The sequence below is a fragment of the Camelus ferus genome, chromosome 6 (assembly GCF_009834535.1).
Source record: "Camelus ferus isolate YT-003-E chromosome 6, BCGSAC_Cfer_1.0, whole genome shotgun sequence".
NCBI classification, from domain to species: domain Eukaryota; kingdom Metazoa; phylum Chordata; class Mammalia; order Artiodactyla; family Camelidae; genus Camelus; species Camelus ferus.
This window is the reverse complement of record NC_045701.1, coordinates 52,836,611-52,856,136: the sequence shown is the minus strand read 5'-3', so window position 1 is coordinate 52,856,136 and position 19,526 is coordinate 52,836,611. Positions and strand designations below refer to the sequence as shown.

Here is a 19,526-nt window from a genome sequence, read left to right as displayed (position 1 = left end):
TTTTCTTTGAAGAAACAAGATTTGTGAAAACAGGAGTCCCTTCCTTTGTGTCTGTGTCCCCTAGCCGACAAGAAAACATGACAACACAAAGTCGGCTTGGGAATGTGTTACAGAGGGCAGAGTTCTTGGTAACAGAGGCTGTGAACTGGTGAGTTGAATACGAACAAGCCTTCCTCCTGACCTAACTCACTTAGCTCCCAGCAGGACCAAAGTAGCAGATGTGCTCTTGTTCCAGGTGTTAGGGAAAGAGCTGGAGTTCCATTTGTGTGCATCTAGCCCTTTAAGAGGGTAGATGGCACAAGTTAATGATTAAAAAACATCTTTAGCATCCAAAGCTGGACACACCTACACCCCTAGCAGCTAATGACCTCTGAGGATGTGGAGTAGAGTTGGCCTGTTTTTGCCTAGCATGAGTGTGGTTCATATCTGAGAAAGTTCCAATGCAGAGAAGCTTCTTTTCTCCTGAAAAGATACCTAGCACCCAGCTCAAAGGGAATTGCCCAAGCCTCGGGTAGTGCTTTACCACTTCTATTTGTTGTATCTCAGAACTAAGATGTACCTGGCATTTAGAATATTAAGACTGAAGGTAGAAATCAAACTCATATTGGGTCCTAAGACCAAAAGAACATTGGTGTCTCTGGAGATCGCCCAGTGCTTAAGGCTGGCGTGGGCGCTGAAATCTCAACCAAACTGATTATGTTCCCAGATGACTATAAGGGACCATATGTTTTTAAATGAGACAACGTTATTAGAAAACCATTATCTCATGATTAATGACAGCAAAGGGGAAAAAAAAAAAAAAAAAAAAAACAAGCCAAGGGCAAAAAACAACCTATTTTCAGAGAATAAACCCTAGGGATAACAATGATTAGTGGGACTTGCAAAATAAGCCTTGAAGGGTGCTCTGAGCCCAGCACTCTCATACATTATTGTGAGAGCACAAATCGGCCCAGCCTTTCTGGAATGTTCTCATCCATAGTGTTAGTGATGTCACTTCTTGACTTTACCCCCCAAGATGCAGAATATAGACAAGGAATTATTACCAATGTGTTAGAAGCAGTCTAAATATCAATAACACAACCTACTAAGTAAAACAGAAAAAGTCCACACGATGGCACTTTGAAATGATAAATACAAAAAAATTTAAATGATGAGGAAAAATACACCCAGAATAAAGTTATGTGAAAAGAGAATACAAAATTATACACACAGTAGGATCTCAGCTAATTTCCTAATATCTATATATTTAGATTTATGATATTCTTCCAGTATACTTTCTGTAATATTTCATGTCGTATTCTTCAAATATATCACATAATATTTTCTACTAAATGCTATACATAATATCTTCCTGGTATACACTTTTCTAGGAAAAAAGACTGGAAGAAGATACCTCAAAATGTAAAAAGTGTATTATTCCTTTTGTACAGAAAGTGGAAGTAACAGAAGTGGCTAGATATGCCCCAATGTCTGCTTTTCTTCTTCTTCTTCCATGCTTGTAATAGAATTCTAAGCTAGGCACATACAAGTCAAGGAAAACTGCTTTTCCCAGCCTCCCTTGTCACTAGGTGTGTGGCCATGTGACAGAGTTCAAGGGGTGGCTGCAAAAGTGATCGGGGCAACTTCGGGGTCATGCCCTCCCCTTTTCAACTTCCTCCCCTGCTGCTAATTACTCATGGCAAAAATCCGCCTTAGACCATAAAGCAAGGGAAACATGCTAGGAATGATGGAACAACAAGATAGAAGGAGCCTGGGTCCCTAGATGATCTTGTGGAGGAGAGCTAGTTTATCAGCCCTGGACCACCCGTCTCTGTACTGTTACATGAAAGAGAAATAACTTCTAACTTCTGTCACTCCTGTGAAATCAGGTCTCAGTTACATGCAGTTCAACCAACAACCTAATTAATGGAAGGGGTCAGTCTTAGTTTTTCTCTACACTAAGTATTTTGCAAATTTTCAATGATCACCATGAATGACTTTCATCATCAGAAACTGAAGTTAAGCACCGTTTACTGATCTTAAAAAAAATTAAGACAGCTTAGAATGAAGTTTGGGTAACATGAGCCTTCTTCCCACATATGAGAGGAAAAATGAAATCTACAGTTTTGGGTAGGTATTACACCATACGTCAGGATACAGATCACACAAAACTCCCTGTGTTTGCATGACCATTTAATCTCACCCCACAGCACTTTATTTCTCACCTTTTGAAAAATACTTTTAATAAGGAAAAGTTGTATAACTTTTCCTATAAAATCTGCAATAGGAATACTCTTAAAAAAAACCCCAATAAACTCTAGTCAGTGTATTACAATTATCCATTTAAGAGAATACCTAGACTTCTTAAATTTTTAAAGTCTTAAAAACCAGTTTTGTATATGCACTAACTCATGCCTTTAATTTAAGGGTGTTGCTTGTTCTCCATATAGAATCAAAATGAATCACTCCTTAGTAATCCCATTGGCCTAATAACTCTGTTGACTGTCCATCAGCCAAGTGTAGGCTTTGATTTACCTTCCCCTGGAGTGGTGACAGATTTGGCAAAGCTCACATAACCTCCCTGGTCTCCTCTGTGACCCATGGCCCTGTATTATAAGATAACTGTCCAAGATAAAGGGGTCCTGTCTACTCCATAAAACAGAGAAAAGAGACTTGGTCTACTTGGGGATCAGATCTGAAACAACAGCCTCACAAAAACCTTACTGGAATAATGCACTGAGGGCCCTTCAAACCTGTAATAATGTTATGCCAGTGCCAGTTGGCACCTTTCAGAGGCTCATTAAAGCCCTGTGCACCTGCACACAAGACACTTCCCAGGTAGAGACTTTGGAGACTTATGTGTAATTATATATCAGATAAAGGACCTATTTTCCCCCCTCTTTCCCAAGAGAATGCCAAATGGTCCTCTTCTCCCCTGTGACTCACAACACCCAACATTAACATGGTTAACTTATATTCAGTAACAAGGGGAGGATGCCAGAGTTTCTTCTCTTCCCTCTCGGAATGACTGTGCCAGTGTGTTCTCAAGAAACCCCTAAACTCTCTCACACAATAGTCAAATTGAAGCTGACAGTCATCGCTCTGAATTCTCAGTTTCTCTCTTACAGGAACATAAGCAACCCAACTCCACAGGCCTGATTACCATGGTAACAACATGCACTGTGATTAAAAGTGTGTTTGTTTTTTCGAAAATGACTCACAGATTGTTCCCCCAGAAGCCCCAGACACACAGGTTTCTGGTTGGTTTATAAAATCATCCAAAGTTTTCTTGCAAGTTTCTTACTTCTATTAGCAAGACTGGTGGGATGGAGAGTCATCAAATCAAATATGCTCTTCTCCTTAAGGTTGAAAAAAAAAACCCCACTTGGTTCCTTAAACACTCCAAGATTAATCAATTTAAAACTCAGGTTACTAATGAAATTAATTTGAGTTTGTACACTGGAGATAATTAATCTGTTCCTAATTTAAATAATAAAAGTATTTCATAATGTAGTTTTAGAGACCCAAATGAAATAATCAGGTGAAATAAAATCAGCAGTAAAAATATCAAATAAAATAGCCTAAGTCTGTGCATATTTGTTCCATCACATATAAAGTGTTATAAAAGAATAAATGTTAAGTATTAATACCAAGATGTTTTTGAAATAAGATCTAAAATGAAGGGATTTATTTTTAAAAGGAAACGTGAAAGAGTCCAGATATTTGGCAGAATTGTGGACTTACTCCCATCTGTTTATCCATACATATTATTTAAGATCTTCAATGTACTAAGCACCATTGTTTATAACTGAACATTGCAATAGTGCTCAGGGAAGACTATTTTCTTACTGGAGACAAAAGCCATGGGCATGGCCTAGTACATCATCTTATCTCAGATGCTTTGGGTCTCAAGGCACCATTCTGGGTAAGTGCTCAGTGAGAGTGACCATGACGTAATGATCACATCAGGCCGAGAATTCACAATCCTGACTTGAGCATCAGATTGACTCTCTTCAAAAAAATAGACACTGGTAGTTTTGGTATGTTGATTTCCCTCTGTATGAAACTGAAACAAACCTTATTTTAAAAGAAATTTAAATTATAAATTTTAATATAAATCTCTTTAACTTAAAACTGTCTTCTCTCGCTTACTTACAATACAACATATAATAAGCACATGCACACATACACACACAATGACATATAGTCATTAAAAATTACTATCTCCAAACTGCTACACATGTTATATGCTGTTACCAATAATATTTTCTCTCTAGAGTTTGATGGGATAACTAGAGTGTATTAATCAGGATAGGTGAGGTTTTACTGTGCTAACAAAACACGCCCCTCCTAAATCTTTTAAGACAGAAAAGTTCATTCCTCACTCTCACTACGTGTCCACTGCAGGTCAGTGGAGAGACCATCTCTGTGTTGTCGTTACTCTAAGACCCAGGCTTAAGAGCTCAGCCACTGTTTCCACACTTCCATCACTGCCAATAGCCAAGGAATGTGCTCACATTCTGGTGCTTATATGCTTCTTCCTGGAGGTGACAAACATCACTTCCACTCACATTTCACTGGCCAATGCAAGACTTATAGTCACACCAAACTAAAGAAGACACAGAAGTGCAAGCCTATCCTGAGTTGGGAAGGAAAACAGGACATACTTATGACTAAGCACATGTATTACTAAACAGTGCAAACCTGAGACTGTCACTTAATGAAGTCAAAACACTGACAACTGATAAACATTTTACATACATTATGTAATTATCTCCTGACAATTTTGTGAAGTAGGTATTGTCATTATTTCCCAATTTAGAGATAAGAAAACAGAGGCATAGAAAGTTTAAGCAACCTATCTAAGACATTCTGATTCCAAATCGATGTTCTTTAGCTACTATGCTCTCCTGTGTATTAAGCCTTTGAATATTGTTTTCCTACACTATAATACTTAAGGATTATTTTAAGACTTACAATAAAAAACATGATTTTTTAGCTTAGAGATTTTCACCCTTCTTAAATTTTTTATTAGTTTAATTAGAAGAAAATCTGGGGACTGTTCAATATCAAAGTATTTTGGGGAAAACCTTTCCTTTGGGGAAAAAAAACTGTTAGTGAAATTACTATAATGCCTATGTACAGAGTGGAGAGTATAGCTTAGTGGCAGAGTGCGTGCTTAGCATGCACAAGGTCCTGGGTTCAATCCCCACTACCTCCATTTTAAAAAGTAAGTAAATAAAAATTAGAAATAAACAAATAAACCTAATTACCTCCCCTGCCAAATGCCTACATACAGTAACATTCTCAAAACACAACCATCATTCATGAAGTTTTAAAATAAATGGCAAAGGATCAAATTCAATTCTCCAAGGAAAGACTCTAAAATGACAGTTAATTTTTTTTCCTGTTTAAGTTTTTCACAATCTTTCTCATATGGTTTTGTACAGATCAGATAAATACCCTTCTTAAAAAGAGCTATGTTGGCAAAGGGTAGAAATTAACTTTTACTTTCCTGTTCAAAAATGTAAATATAAGAGTAGGAAGCACTCAATCAGTTATTACAGAAAAGGCATTCCTACCATGAGTACTTCATCTCTTATGATGAGAATGCACAAAAATACACCTAGAGGCAAGCAGTCAAAACACTGTAATGACAGCACCTCCACAGCAATTTCCCCTTTTCACTATTCCTGCCTCACAAACGTAGCCTTCAAAATCAAATACCAGAATGGAAAGTAGGAACCACAAAGAAAATGCCCCATTAATGGAACTGCATCTGCCTCTGGAGTTGGAAAGTGAAATCCTATTTTCAAAACAACTCATAATCAGAAATTTCAGAGATTAGTTTTTCTTCTCTTCTGGTGCTGTAATCAACAAAATGCATACCTCTCTAGAGAAAACCAGACTTTCATCTGTCTGACAGACACCATACACAGAACCTTGGCCTTTCTTGCTCATGTCTTGGTCCAGGGTGGATTTTATTTAGATCAAATTGATTTAAATGACCAGTCAGGAAGACTCAATTTAATTAATTAATTAATTCATATTTCTATATTTATTTTAACAATGCAGAAATGCAGGGCTGGTTGCCTAAATTAAATGCCATCCTTATTGCTTTATGGCCCTGATGTAATTTCTTTTGAGATCACTTGTCACAAAGGTTATCCTTTGCTTAGACTAGCTGCAGCCATTTTGTATTTTCTTCCAGGATTCTTTCTTCAGTCTACCTAGGTCATCACCAGCAACAAAAACAAGTTTTCTGTTTGTGTATCTATGTGTGTGTTTGCTTTTCTCAAAAGGGAATGCCTGAAAATACTGTTCAACAGAAGTTGTGTGATCTTGGTAAGTTTTTTAACGCTTCTGAGTCTTCTGATAGCTCCACATGTAAGACGGAAATAATAATAGTGGCAGATTCTATTGATGGCCCACTCGATAACCATTAACCCTTTCTTCCTTGCTAATAGAAGCCAGACCTTTACTTCTGGGGTCTGGTGACCATGTTCTTCAGAGAGGCAGGGCTGTGCCATGACCTCACAAGGAAACTTAAATTAGCCAATCCCAGCGGCATTGTCTGCCTGGCCACTAATAGGTAAGGCATCTGAGTTGTGAAGGTGAATTCTGCTGGGGGTGGCTTTTCTGTAACCTTAAAGAGAGGTACATGAGAATAAATGAACCACTTCACTGTACCTCTAGATACTGAAATCAGCCTCTAATTCTGAAATTACAGGAAGGGGAGCTGGCCTAAGAGGCTAAACCAACCTGCTCAGGATGTCAGAATAGGCAGAGAAAGAATTCAGGTTGCTAAGAATACTGTTCAGTTCTGAGTAACTCTGGACTTACCCTCCTTTCAGGAGGTCTTGAATAAATTTCCTACTGTTTAAGCCATTTCGGTACGATATTCTTTTACCAGCAGCCAAAAGCACCCTGATGGAAAAATAGTTCTCATCTCATAGGATTATTTTTTAAAAAAACACTGAAAAACAGTGATGTGTATAAAGTATCCAGCACACAGCAGCATGAACAGAACGCTCAACAAATACCTAGTTCTCAACTTGATCCTTGAGACCTGCTGATCTTCACTCATCCAAATATGAACTTGATACTAATGTAGCTTGGATCACTCTTCTGTGAGGTTTCCCCTGGTTCCCCCAAACAGAATTAAGGGCAGAATTTAAGGGCTTTCTCTACTTTATTCATCTAAGACATCATACCAAGTACCTAAGGTTATTTTAAACAATAAGATTGGTGTTTAATTCAGACAACAATCCCTGTAGTATGGGCTGCAGTGTAGAAAAATATAATCAAACAGAGTATTGACTGTGTATTTACACATTTTGATCGAAATTAAAACCCAATCCAGACCAAGGACTCAACAGCAGCAAAGGATTCTGCATTGGTAGTCTAGTTAGTTTAACTGAAAATCTGCCTTCTGTAGAGAAAAGAGATTTTATAGATTCTTGTGCAGGTGTGTGAGAAAGGCCACATTTCCTCTGGAATGCCACCTCACCCTTATTTCACAGAGCTACCTGCACCCTCTCCCTCGAGCTGAGGAACTCTCTCCTTGCAGTTCGTCACATGGCTAACTCCCCACCATAATATAGGTCTCAATTCAAATGTCATCTCCTCAGACAGACCTTCAGGGATGACCCAACAAAAGTAAAATCCTTGCTCCCAAACCAGCATGCACACAATCTCTGTCCTTCAACCTGTTTCTATTTTAACCCATCTCAGCCCTTATCACAACTCAATATTTTCTTGTACTGTAATTTTTTTCTGTCAGTGGGGTCCAATCTTGGCTGATTCTGATCTAATTAGTCTGGGTTGAGGCTGTGCCATAGGTATTTTTTTCAAAGTACATCTCAGTGATTTCTAATGTGTAGCCAGATCTGAAAACCCTAGGTTTATGTTTACTGGGTCAGTCTCTCCAAACTCTAGAATGTCATTTCCAAGAAAACAAAGGACTGACTTGTTTTGTTCATCCGAGTGTTCCATGGCACACTGCAGATGTTAAGATTTGCACACAGACTAACTATATTGTAATTTTGTCAGTATTTGTCTGCTTCCTCAGCAGTCTATGAGCCCCTACAATATCGAGCCCACTCTGCAACAAAGAATGAGTGACTCAATAAAGTTCATTAAATAAAGGAATGATCAACAAACTGCATTTGTGAACCCAAATGTTCTCACACAAAAAAACACAAATATGTGAGGTGATGAATGTGTTAGTTAACTGGCTGGGAGGAATGAATCCTTTCGTAGTATATACATATATCCAATCACCATGATGTTCACTTTAAATATCTTACAATTTTATTTGCCAGTTTTCCTCAACAAAACTGAAATTAAAATCAAACAAAAACCCAAGCTGCATTTGCATGCTATAAGGAAGACAAATATGACATTGGGTGTGGCTGCAGTCCTCAAAGAGCTTGCAAAACAAGATTAAAAAAAAGAAGATTGCCATTATCCACACTAGAATGCATTAATTGCTGTGAGGAAAGAACAAAAGATGTCAGAAGAGGTGAAGACTTGCTATTTACTGGGGAAGGAATAAACCCCCCAGGAAGGCTTTATAGAAGAGACAGCATTCGAACTGAGCCTTATAGGACAAATGGAATTTAAGTAGTCAGAGAAGAAAGATGATAAGGATAAAGTGTGGAAGGAGAAGCAGGAAGGTTCTTCTAGGGAGAGGCAAGAACACAAACAACAAATAAGTCCATCTGGAGGTCAAGAGGGCCAGAACTGAGACACTGGCTACCAACATGGGGAAGAATAGATGGGGTCAAGATCCATTTCCAATGACAATGCAAACGACTATGCAAGTGACTCTAACTTGTTTGGTGAAGAAGATAATGAAACTGAGTTTTCCTAATTGACGGGCAGAGAGAATGGGGTGTCATTAATACTCATGGAGTCAGGAGGAGCTGGTTTTGAATGGGAAAGGCAATGGCGAGCACTGATTTGGACACGTGAGTCTCAGTTTCAGGAGGTTGGATGTTCCAGCAAGTTTGTGGTGCTTGATGTGCAAGTTTACAGTAGGTGAGAAAGTAGTATGGAGAATCAGATTTGGAACTGACCCACACAATGACAATGACTGAAATCACAGAAAAGAATCTAAAAAAGGGAGAGGGAGATATTAAGTGACAGAAGACTCAAATCTTGAGAACATTCATATTTGGGGAGCAGAACTTGGAGTTAATGGAGAAGTTGGGAGCCTTCAGAGAGGTGTGAAGGGTGGCAGAATATGCCACCCTGAAATATGCCTCTTTGGCATAAGGATTATTTTGGGTAGGTTATTTTGGGAAGTAGCAGACACAGGACAAATTCTGAAAACAGATTAGAAGTTACCTTTTTGTAAGGGGAATTTACACTTACGAAGGAAGTCTCCATTTGTAAGGGTACCTCACTCTCTGTACCAGGAAGATAAGAATGACGCCCTTGAGATTCTTGTCAATGGAGAGGCATCAACTTAAATCAGCATATCAAATCTTACTCTTATTTACCATGCTTCTCCTGGTAATCTCCTCATAACTTCTCCTCCTCTATTTTGTCTTCAGCTGAAGATGGTATTTTAGCCTGAATTCTAAGCCACTTCTGAGAGTTACTCACTTTTCCCTGGTATTGCCCATGTATCCATGAGGTACACAAGTTAATAAACATCTGCTTGTTTTTCTCTTATTAATTTGTCTTTTGTTACAGGGTTTCCAGAACTGAGAAGGGTGGAGGGAAAACTATTTTTCCACTCTGATAGGTAAGAAGATAGGAGAGGTTACAAAACTCAAAGGGAAGATTTGCTGGCAGCAGGTTTGTTTAATTTTTAATTAATTTAAATGTGTAAACTAAGCATGTTTGGAGGCAAAGAGGATCAATAAAAAGAAGCAACCAAATATGCATGTAGGAGGGAGGTAGAATAATTGTCAGAACATAATCCCCTAGAAAGTGAAAGGAAATATACTGGGGAGTCCAAGTAGAGAGTTTACTCCTGGCTGGAAAGAAAGACTGTGCTAATTTGACCTCGGAAGGGAGAAGAAAATGTGAAGACACAAGACATTGCAAGGTGGTAAAGAATGAGGTTGAGTAATTCTGTAATATATGGTTTCTCCAAAAAACAGAAGCTGAGGTCACCTGTAATGAACAAAGGGCATGGAGGCTTGGGTTTAACAGTTTTCATTGCAAATGCAAAGGGAATAGTAAAAAGTGAAATTTTTTTTTAAAAAAGGATTTTCAAAGAACAGCCATGGCCCTGTTGATGTTGCAAGGAATGTGGAGGAGAGCCCATCAGTCCAGTTCCCAGACCCCCCCATCAGCTTTACTGCCAGGCGCCTGGGGCAGACGATCATGGGAAGGTCGGACTCTGACAACCAGGATGGCAGGGCGACAAGGGAAGGCCAGAGAAACAGGGAGGAAGGGTCAGTGACTGGTTTTTCCAAGCCTTTCCATTAAAGGCTTGGCTGTTTACACATATTTGCCAAGATAAAGGCTAATCCTGTCTTATCTCATGCCATGGTATTCAGTGGTACCACTTCTGAGAGACATGTTATCACTAGAGTTTGAGAATTGAGCTCCCTCTTTTTTAATGTTGAATGAAGTCCTCTAAAGATTATCTGAACACTGACTCCCCTTAACTATAGCTTGTTTTAACAAAAGAGTTTTGGAGAACCACATATATCCCTAGTGCTCTTACCTAAAAAACCTGCATCTCAGTGCCACAGTGTCATCTTAACATTTGAATCAATTTGAATACAGAAACTCCGTATTTCCATAAGGTATTAAATTTAAACATCACCCTTTTCTTTTTAAACAAAATAATTTGGTCTTACAGACAATTTTTAAAGTGACAAAGTATAAAGATTTTCTCTATCCATTTGTCCTATGGTGGAGGGAAGTAAAATGGAGATTGAATTGGGAGGTAAGGTATTAATCAACTGTGCAGCTCTAGAAAGGTAACAAATTTGGGGCCTATTTTATTGTCTGCCATGGAGTGGTAGATACAGGCTCATTCCCAGGTCATTTTTAGCTCTACCATTCTACCATGTTATAGGCTGGGACTAAGTCTTGACACAGCTCTGTAATTCCCCTCTCCCACCTGGGTCTAGAAAAGTCAGTCCCTGGTGCTCTCAGTAACTATAGGATGAATAGATGTGCATATTCATTATCCAACCCCCCTGTACACACACAGAGGGTATTACAAAAAATTAACATATACTCAGGAGCTCTTCAAACCATTCAAGGTCAACATCTGCACCCACACCATAAATCTCAGACATCATTGCTGTTCAACAGAGTCCTCCCTAATCTTCTGCCCAGATCTCCTCGGCTCTCCATACCCTGCCTCACCAGTTACCGAATCAAGAGTGAAATCTGTGGTGGAAAATGAAACACGGGATTCTATATTTTCAAAACTGAAATTTAGGTTAGAATCACATTTCATTAATAGAAACTTCTCTCAGAACCTATCACTGTTGTTTTGCCCCTTTCCAAGTTAATGCTCCCCATTAAAAAGAGTTTGAAAACAAGTGTTTCTCTTCCCTTTTTCTGAATTTGCTACCTATTGGGCCTTGTTTCTCATGCAGCCAATGAGCAGAGGCTAGAAGGACACTGAAGTGACAGCCCCCCACCCCGTGCCTCCTTTGTACCTGGCCCTCACCTGGCCAGCAGGGTCACTGGTCTACAATAAGGGCTTGAATTTCACTCTAAGGGTCTTGATGTCACCAATTCTCAGGATTTATGTGGATTTTCTTTCTCCTTTTGAGTTTAAAAGTCACTTTTGAAAGCAGAATTTCACTTGGGTAGGATAATACTGGTAAATACCAGGGATTAAATACAAATATCATAAACATGATCTTTCTGACACACTATGTTAAGAGATCCCATCATTTAAAAAAGTCTCCTTGAAAACAATCCAATTAAAAAAATGGGTAAAGGATTAAAACAGACATTTCTCTAGAGAAGACATACAAACGGCCAATAGGCACATGAAAAGACAGGCAACTTCACTAATCCTCAGGGAAATGCAAATTGAAACCAAAAAGAGATACCAATTCACACCCACTGGGATAGTTACCATTAAAAACAAACAAATAAAGGACCCCAGGAAACAACTGGTGTTGTGAGGGTGTGAAGAAACTATAACTCTTGTGCACTGCTGTGGAAATATAAAATGGTGCAGCTGCTCTGGAAAACAGGATGGCTATTTTTCAAAAAAATTAAACAGAGTTACCATATGATACAGTGGTTACAGTTCTGGGTACCCAAAAAGAAATGAAGCAGGGACTCCAACAGATATTTGTACTCCCATGATCATAGCAGCATTATCCATAGCAGCTAAGATGTGGAAGCCACCCAAGTGTCCATCAACAGATGAATGCATAAACAAATGTAGTACATACATATAATGGATCACTATTCAGCCTAGAAAAGGAAATTCCAATACGTGCTATTACATGGAAGCATGGAACCTTGAAGACATGTTAAATTAATTAACTCTAATTAATTCAAATTTAATTAATCAATTAATTTTGAAGTGAAATAAGCCAGTCGCAAAAGGACAACTACTGTATGATTCCACTTATATGAGTAACTAGAGTAGTCAGATATATAGACAGAAGGTAGAATGGTGGTTGCCAGGGGCTGGCAGGGAGGAGGGAATGCAGAGTTAGTGTTTAATGGGAACGGAGTTTCGGTTTGAGAAGATGCAAAAGCTCTGGAGATTGATGGTGGCGATGGCTGCACAACAATGTCAATATACTTAAAGCCACAGAACACTACACTTAGAAATGGTTAAAATGGGAAATTTTATGTTATATACATTTTACTACAATTAAAAAAAACGTCTCCTGGAACCCTTGAGGTAGTGGCAAAGATCAAGAACATGCTAACTTTTCCTGCAAGCCATGCAAGAGAAAAAAATGACATCTGAGTACTTACTACGTACCAGGCAGGCACTCACATAGCCATACACAAAAGCAAAAATTAAAAAAATTAAAAATAAAAAAAACACAAAAAAATACCCTGATTATGTACTATTAACCCCTCTATACAGCAAAGAGACCAACGTTCATAAGTTAATGTACCAGGTCAAGGAGTAACAAGCAGCGCTAGGGTTCAAAGGCAGATTTGTCTGATTCTCAAAGCCTGTGTTCTTTTCGCTCCATGATGCTGTTTTCTTCCAACCCCAGTTGTCTTTTGAAGAGGCTTTGTGCTTTGACTCTAGAGCTTTTATACTTAAAAGTTGGGCCTGCCTTGTGAAATAGGCTAAAAAAGTCAGTCAACCAAATGCATTCACTCTGTGTCTACCATGAGGCCCACAACTGGCCAAGAAATAATGGAGTCATGTTTCCATTCTGCTATTGACCGTATGGCAGGGGAAAAACACACACACACACATACAGTTAAAATTTCAGTGTTGGCTGACTCCCTCAAAAGCCACTGAATCCTCTGGAGAAAAGCAGTATGTCTTAAATATTCCATACACCAAGAGTAAGTGGAAATAGTCCCATTCTACAGGAAAGGAGCATTTTCACCTTTCTCTTAAACCTCCTACCATCATAGGTAGTGATCTGCTGTTACTCACTCATGTGTGCTTCAAGCTGGAATGAAACAATTAAGGGAATGTTTCAGGCTGTGCAGAAAACAGGCATCTCTTAGATGTTTTCTGAAAGAGAGCAGGGAGCCTCTGGACGCCCCTGTGCCTATGAGCCAAGGTTTCATTTTCTTACTCTTTTGTGAAACACACAGAGAGGAGTAAGGCAGATTGTCCACACATCCCCACACAAAGCAGGGTGTTGGCATTATCCAGTGAATCCAGACTGTAGATGAGTAAGTACCAGAGGGTGAGCCCCAGCCTCATTCACACAGCCCAGATTCCCAACTTGCCATTTCATTTCATGATAGGCAGTGTGATCATGGAGCTGCAGTTACGGGCATCCTGAATCCAAGAGCTACCTAAGAGCTCCTCTCTGAGAAGATGATCTTTACATTTTTCACGCCACAAGACAAACAGGAATTGGATTCGTGGAGTATGCGGCGTGACTTGTTTTGCCCGCAGATTTGATTAAATTCAATGGATCTGTCAGGGGAGCGCCACTGTTTCAACACCAGCAATATTTCCCCTCTTAGTCATCGTACAGGTTTGGTTTCATAAGTAAGCTCAGAAAACTAGACATTTTTTCCCTTTAGTACCCAAAGATTCTTATCTCTGAAAATGTGCTGCTACCCCATACATTTTGAGAAACCAAATTAATTTCATAGAGATAGCACTGAAAAAAAACAAAAACCAAAAAACTATCGCTCTTCAAATTGAGAATGATGATAAATGAGGAGGCATATACACTCTCCGTGCATATTTAGTGTTTAAAACATACATTTTAAGAATTTATGGGTGTCTAAATACAACCTTTTTATTATGTTTACTCTGCTAAAAGCAGTTCTTTCCTTTGAAAATGTATCACCTTTCATTCTAAAAATGCAAGACAAAATCTTTCATCAGTGATCATTTATGGCTTAACCACACTTTCTGTTGGAGACAAAAACTTAATTTTTTAAATCATGCTACGCTAGGATATTAAACTCCTTCTCCTACATATCCTGCCAAAGGAATCTCACAATCTCATTCCTAATCCGTTAGACCGGTTTACCGCACTTTTACGTATCATTCACAAATATGAACAAGCCACAGCCACAGGCTCTCAGTAAGAGGACCCATTGCTTAAGAAAATCACACAATAAAAATCACGTTCTGATTTTACTATTTTGTCCATCTGTAGACTATGCAGGTAAGGAAACAACCCAGCAGCACTTTTACATGTTGTCTCTTACTGAGGCCAATAAGCACCTTGACCTAGAGACGAATAAAATCTCTATAAACATGAAATCCATATATGCATGGGTATCTGAGTCTAGACAAGTTAAACCTGCCACACTCCTCTGAGAAAGGATGCAACTTTAGGATACAGCCTATCGGCAAATGGTAGCTCTTTCTGAGATTATCCTGAAAGCAGCTGCACAGAGCAGAGGGAGGAAGACATCATTTTTAATGGTAAATACTGCCCCTCACATATGCAATTCCAGCCTTTGTTGGCAAATTCTGAGTACAAAAGGAGTTAACCATTAAAAAAAGCCAAATCAGTCATCATGCCGCAAGACTAAAGCTACCCTAGTGCACTGTGTAAGAAAGATAATGCAATTAACGTTTTCCACTCCTTCCACCCCTAAAACAGGACTGCACTGTTCAGATGATCAGCCTACAGCCTCTCAGCCCCAAATGATTTCAGCTGGGCTCTGCTTTAATTCCAGAACTATGCAAACAGCTTCTTAACATTGAGTATGTTTTCCTGATGAGTCACCGAAGCTAACCACTAATAAGGATTATTTTTTTAAAAAACAAAGGTGTCACAAATGTGGTCATTTCAAAAGCTTTCCTAACAGAACCCCTCCTAACCATGTCCCCCAACCCCGAGCCACTGTGCCTCTCTTTCCTTCGAAATCTGCCCTTAAGACGGCAGGCGGTGGTCATTTTTCTCACTTAAAAAGGAGCAAGATGAAAAGCGTTTCCTTTACCTTGGCTCCCGAGGCTGGCCTGAGAAGAGTGTCTTTTCTCCTCCCTCCGCGCGGCTGTGTGCAGGCGAGCTCCGGCGCAGCCCGCCCCGCGCAGGCCAGCCCAGCCCAGCAGTAGTAGGAGCTGCCCACGGAGCGGCAGCCGCTGTGTGTATGTGTAGCAGCCGCGCCTGCAGCCCAGGGACTAGTCCCCACCCAGCTTTGTCTTCAGTCATCGTTCTTTTTACAGGAAGCAGCATCTCCCACTTCCTCCTCTCGCTAGCTGTGAGCTGCTTACTTCTTTCCCTCCCCTTCCATGTCAAGGCCCAGGGGAGCCCTCTCCCCTTCTGCAGGGCTGCTGACACCAGGGCTGTAAGCCCCTCTTCCCCTTGTGCCAAGGTCCCTCTGGTGCTGCCTGTTCCTTCCTGCCTCTTCTCATTCCCTCACCCTCACCTCCATCCCCAATCCCCTTCCCGGCACATAGTCTGCTTTCTTATCCTGAACTTGGGTTTGCTGCTGTTGCTTTGGGGGGTTGACAGCCCCCGGCCAGGTTCTGCCCCTGAGATCCAATACCGGCCTCCATGGCTCTGCTTGATTTACTGTGGTCCCTATCAAGCCAGCGAGCTGGGAAAGCGCAGCTTCTTGCTGAAGTCTTTTTTTTCCCCCTGTGGCTAACATTCCAGACACTTAATTTCTCCAAGGTCCTGCGACCACTGCGATCTTGCTTAATCCATGTGCTCAGAGAAGAATGGCCCTGGTACGTACTCCTGTGGGGCATAGGAGATAACCCAAGTACTACAAGGCTACCTGTGGCCTAAGAGTGAAGACATATCCCCAAAAGATGCTCAGTGGTGGGAAGGGATGAATGAGGTAGAGACTAATGCTGTATCTTTTCAGCCCAGAAGCAGAGTCCTCTTCCCCTTGCCCCATGCTAGTAGGGCTGCAAGGACCCTCATCCTCTTATCCTTTCCCTTCACTTTAGGAGGTGGCGTAGCATTAGGAGTAAGGTTACACAGACCATCCACCAGTATTTGAATCCAAGCTGTCATTTGTGACTGTATGAACTTGGGCAAATTATTTAACTTCTGTGTGATTTCCTCATGTGCAAAATGGAGGTGATGATAGTCCTAACACACAGCAGAAATCTGAGGAGTAAATGAAATGGTGCACAAAATGATAATGACCATTCCTGAAACCTAGGAAGTGTCCAATACATATCAGCTCTTGTTATTTTCAGAGGACACTGACACTCAGAGACAGTGAGTGACTCAGGCAGTCAGCAGCCCAAACAGGACCAGTTCTTGGTTTCCCGATTGCCCAAAGTTGGTATATTCACCACTAAACCTCGATACTCTTGGGGCTCTGAATTTATTCAGCTTTTGAGTCATTCTCCCCCAGAATGAACACAAGGTGCTTTCGGGAAGCTACAGATTAAGCGCAGGCTGAGAGCTGGGGTGGGGGGGATCCTTCTAATTCCCAGGCAACACCGTTGAAAAACCTCTCCTCAAGAATCAGTGCCTGGAAAGCAAAATAGTTAATTCCCAACTTCACTTTTTAACACAGCCTTACCCTTCCAGCAAGTAAACTAACAGGAAGTGATGGAAATCTAGGCTAAATGCAGGGTAACTCTATCGACAGAGAAGTCACCAAGTGAGCCTTCCTAACCTGCCGTGGGGACCACAGCAAATCAGCCTGGGAGGTACAGAATTTAATTTCTGTGAAATGTTCTGCAGGATCCTACAGTCCCCAGGATACCTTTTGTTTAGATTTGATGTTCCATGAACAGAGTTTGCTTATTTCTTCCTGGAAATATTTTTATCAAAAAGGACCCCGCTGTCAACTCACTAACATCAGAAAACTACAAAATGGGTCGTTTCAAGATTTAAAATGAGGAACTGCTTTTGAACCAACAGGAAATAGGATTGTAGTTTGGGGGGGGGGCTGGATAAAATTCCCACAGCCTCCTATAACACAAATGAAGATCAGATATGAATTACCTCCCAATCAGGAATCTTGATGTCAAAAGTTACTGGGAGCTTTTAAATGAAAATTTAAATATATTATGACATTAAGTCTAAGAAAAATGAGAAGCGCAATTATAAATGGAGAGATTATGGAAACAAATCTTTGGTTAATTTTAAACCAGCAGATGCTGGTGTTAACTCTGGATTCAAACTGGTCTTTTTTTTTTTTTTTTTTTTTTTAATCCTCTGTCCCCCTTTCCCTTTCTCACTCACTCTCTCAACCATCAGAGAGTGGCTGGTACTTATCTTTATGTCTACATAGGGACATCTCTTTCCGACAATAAAATCTCTAGGAAGTTGGCCTGCTGCCTTCCGATTGGTTCTTCTATCTCTGGCCTCATAAATCTCTCACTAGGTTACTCTGACCATTGCTGAGAAGTGCCAGCCAACCTCTCTTCAAAACTGAAAACTAGATTTTAAGATCTTCCTCTTCCTGTCTTTACCCTCATTGCTTCTCACTAATTCTAATAGTTGTTTTTCTGGAGAGAAAAGAAAAATGTGGAGGTGTAGACTGGCCAAGAGAAGATTAATCCAGTCCAGAGCTCTTAATGCAAGCATGGTAAGTGGGCATACTGAGTCTGCAAAGCGTTCATTTCTTCAGAGATATAATTACATGACACCATTAACAGTTCACACTACCACGAGCCAGTAACCAAACGTGAGCCAGTACATAAGACAAAGGCCTGTAAAGTTCTTCAACATTCATCAGTGGCCCAAATTGTAGGCATCGATACCTTGTACTCACAACCACCTGGTGGAGGAGATGAATGGTAATAAGGAGGCCATGATCTTGGCCTGATCTCTCTCCTGCATTACTGAGCACTCTAGCTGGATGTGCCTTGGAGTTCTTTAATATCAGCATTCCCCAAATCATACATATTGCCTCACCCAAAGCTTGGTCCCCTTTCCATAATCTCCATTTCATTTAGTGAGGAATATAAACCAGTCGCCCAGAGCAGGAATGTAAAAATAACATTACAACCATTGGTCTTTGTTGCCGCACGTCTGATTTCGAGTTCCTCATCCTTCATACCCACCAGGAAACTCTCTTTGACCAAACTCCTCCTCTCTACTACCCTTGCCACTGTCTCATTACAGCAGTGCTTTGGTTTTCCCTCTATATTGTAGTAGAGGATTGGATAAAATTCCCCCAGCCTCCTATAGCCTGCAATACTTTCTACTTTATCCTCCTATAAAGACAGAGTAGAGCTGGGTCTTCCTGGCCCTGTGAGTGCATGGTACCCTGCCTCAGTCTCCATTTCAGCATTAACTATGTTGTTTTAATGAGCTGTTACTATGTCCACCTCCCTCCTCAGTATTTGAGCCCCTTAAGGCTAGGGTCATGCTCCATTCATCTTTGCTTGTCACACAGCAGGGAGCTAACAGATGTTTGTGTAATGAAAAGACATAGCTGGCAGAAATTCCAAAACTGGTCTTATTTTCCTTTGGGTGCCTGAGGAGTAGGGGAAAAGGAAGTTTCTAATATGAGAAGTTGGTCATGGGATAAGAAACAATAAGCCATCTATTTTTTTTTTCAAATTGTCTGCAGAAAGCCATGATCCATATATACCAAATCCTGAATATTTGTCATATAAAGAATCCTGGGGCAACTCCTCATTCCATTTCTGCACTGAACTGCTTATAAAGAAGCACAGACTGGCAACAAAAAGAAATGTTTAAAATACATTTTAAAAAGAAACAGGAAAGAAAGCCATTCCTTACTTGCATTTCCAGATGAACTTTAAAGACTAATTTATAATTTTAAAGAGACTAATTTCATGTTCCCCTTGTACCTGCATTCTCCAGTTTTTGCCACCTCACAGCTGTCCCAGAGCCCCTCCCATGCCAAGTCCCCGAACTCTTCCTCTGATCTCTTTAAATATTGTTCCTCTCTCTCTCCCCCCATTTCCATGCCCAGCTATTTCTTTACTATTTTGATTGACTTGCCTTCTGTGGCTAAGCTCCCCTCCCTCCCCCCCCCCCCCC

The 19,526-nt window shown here is 40.3% G+C and overlaps 1 protein-coding gene across 1 annotated transcript in view; it reads right to left on the bottom strand.

Moving 5' to 3' along the window:
* Positions 1-15,739, bottom strand: part of GNG2 (G protein subunit gamma 2) — a 117,307-nt gene extending 101,568 nt beyond the window's left edge. The window contains exon 1 of the mRNA XM_032482034.1: positions 15,541-15,739. The gene's annotated coding sequence lies outside the window, so the exon portion shown is untranslated. The remainder of the gene's footprint in view (positions 1-15,540) is intronic.
* Between the last annotated feature and the right edge of the window lie 3,787 nt (positions 15,740-19,526).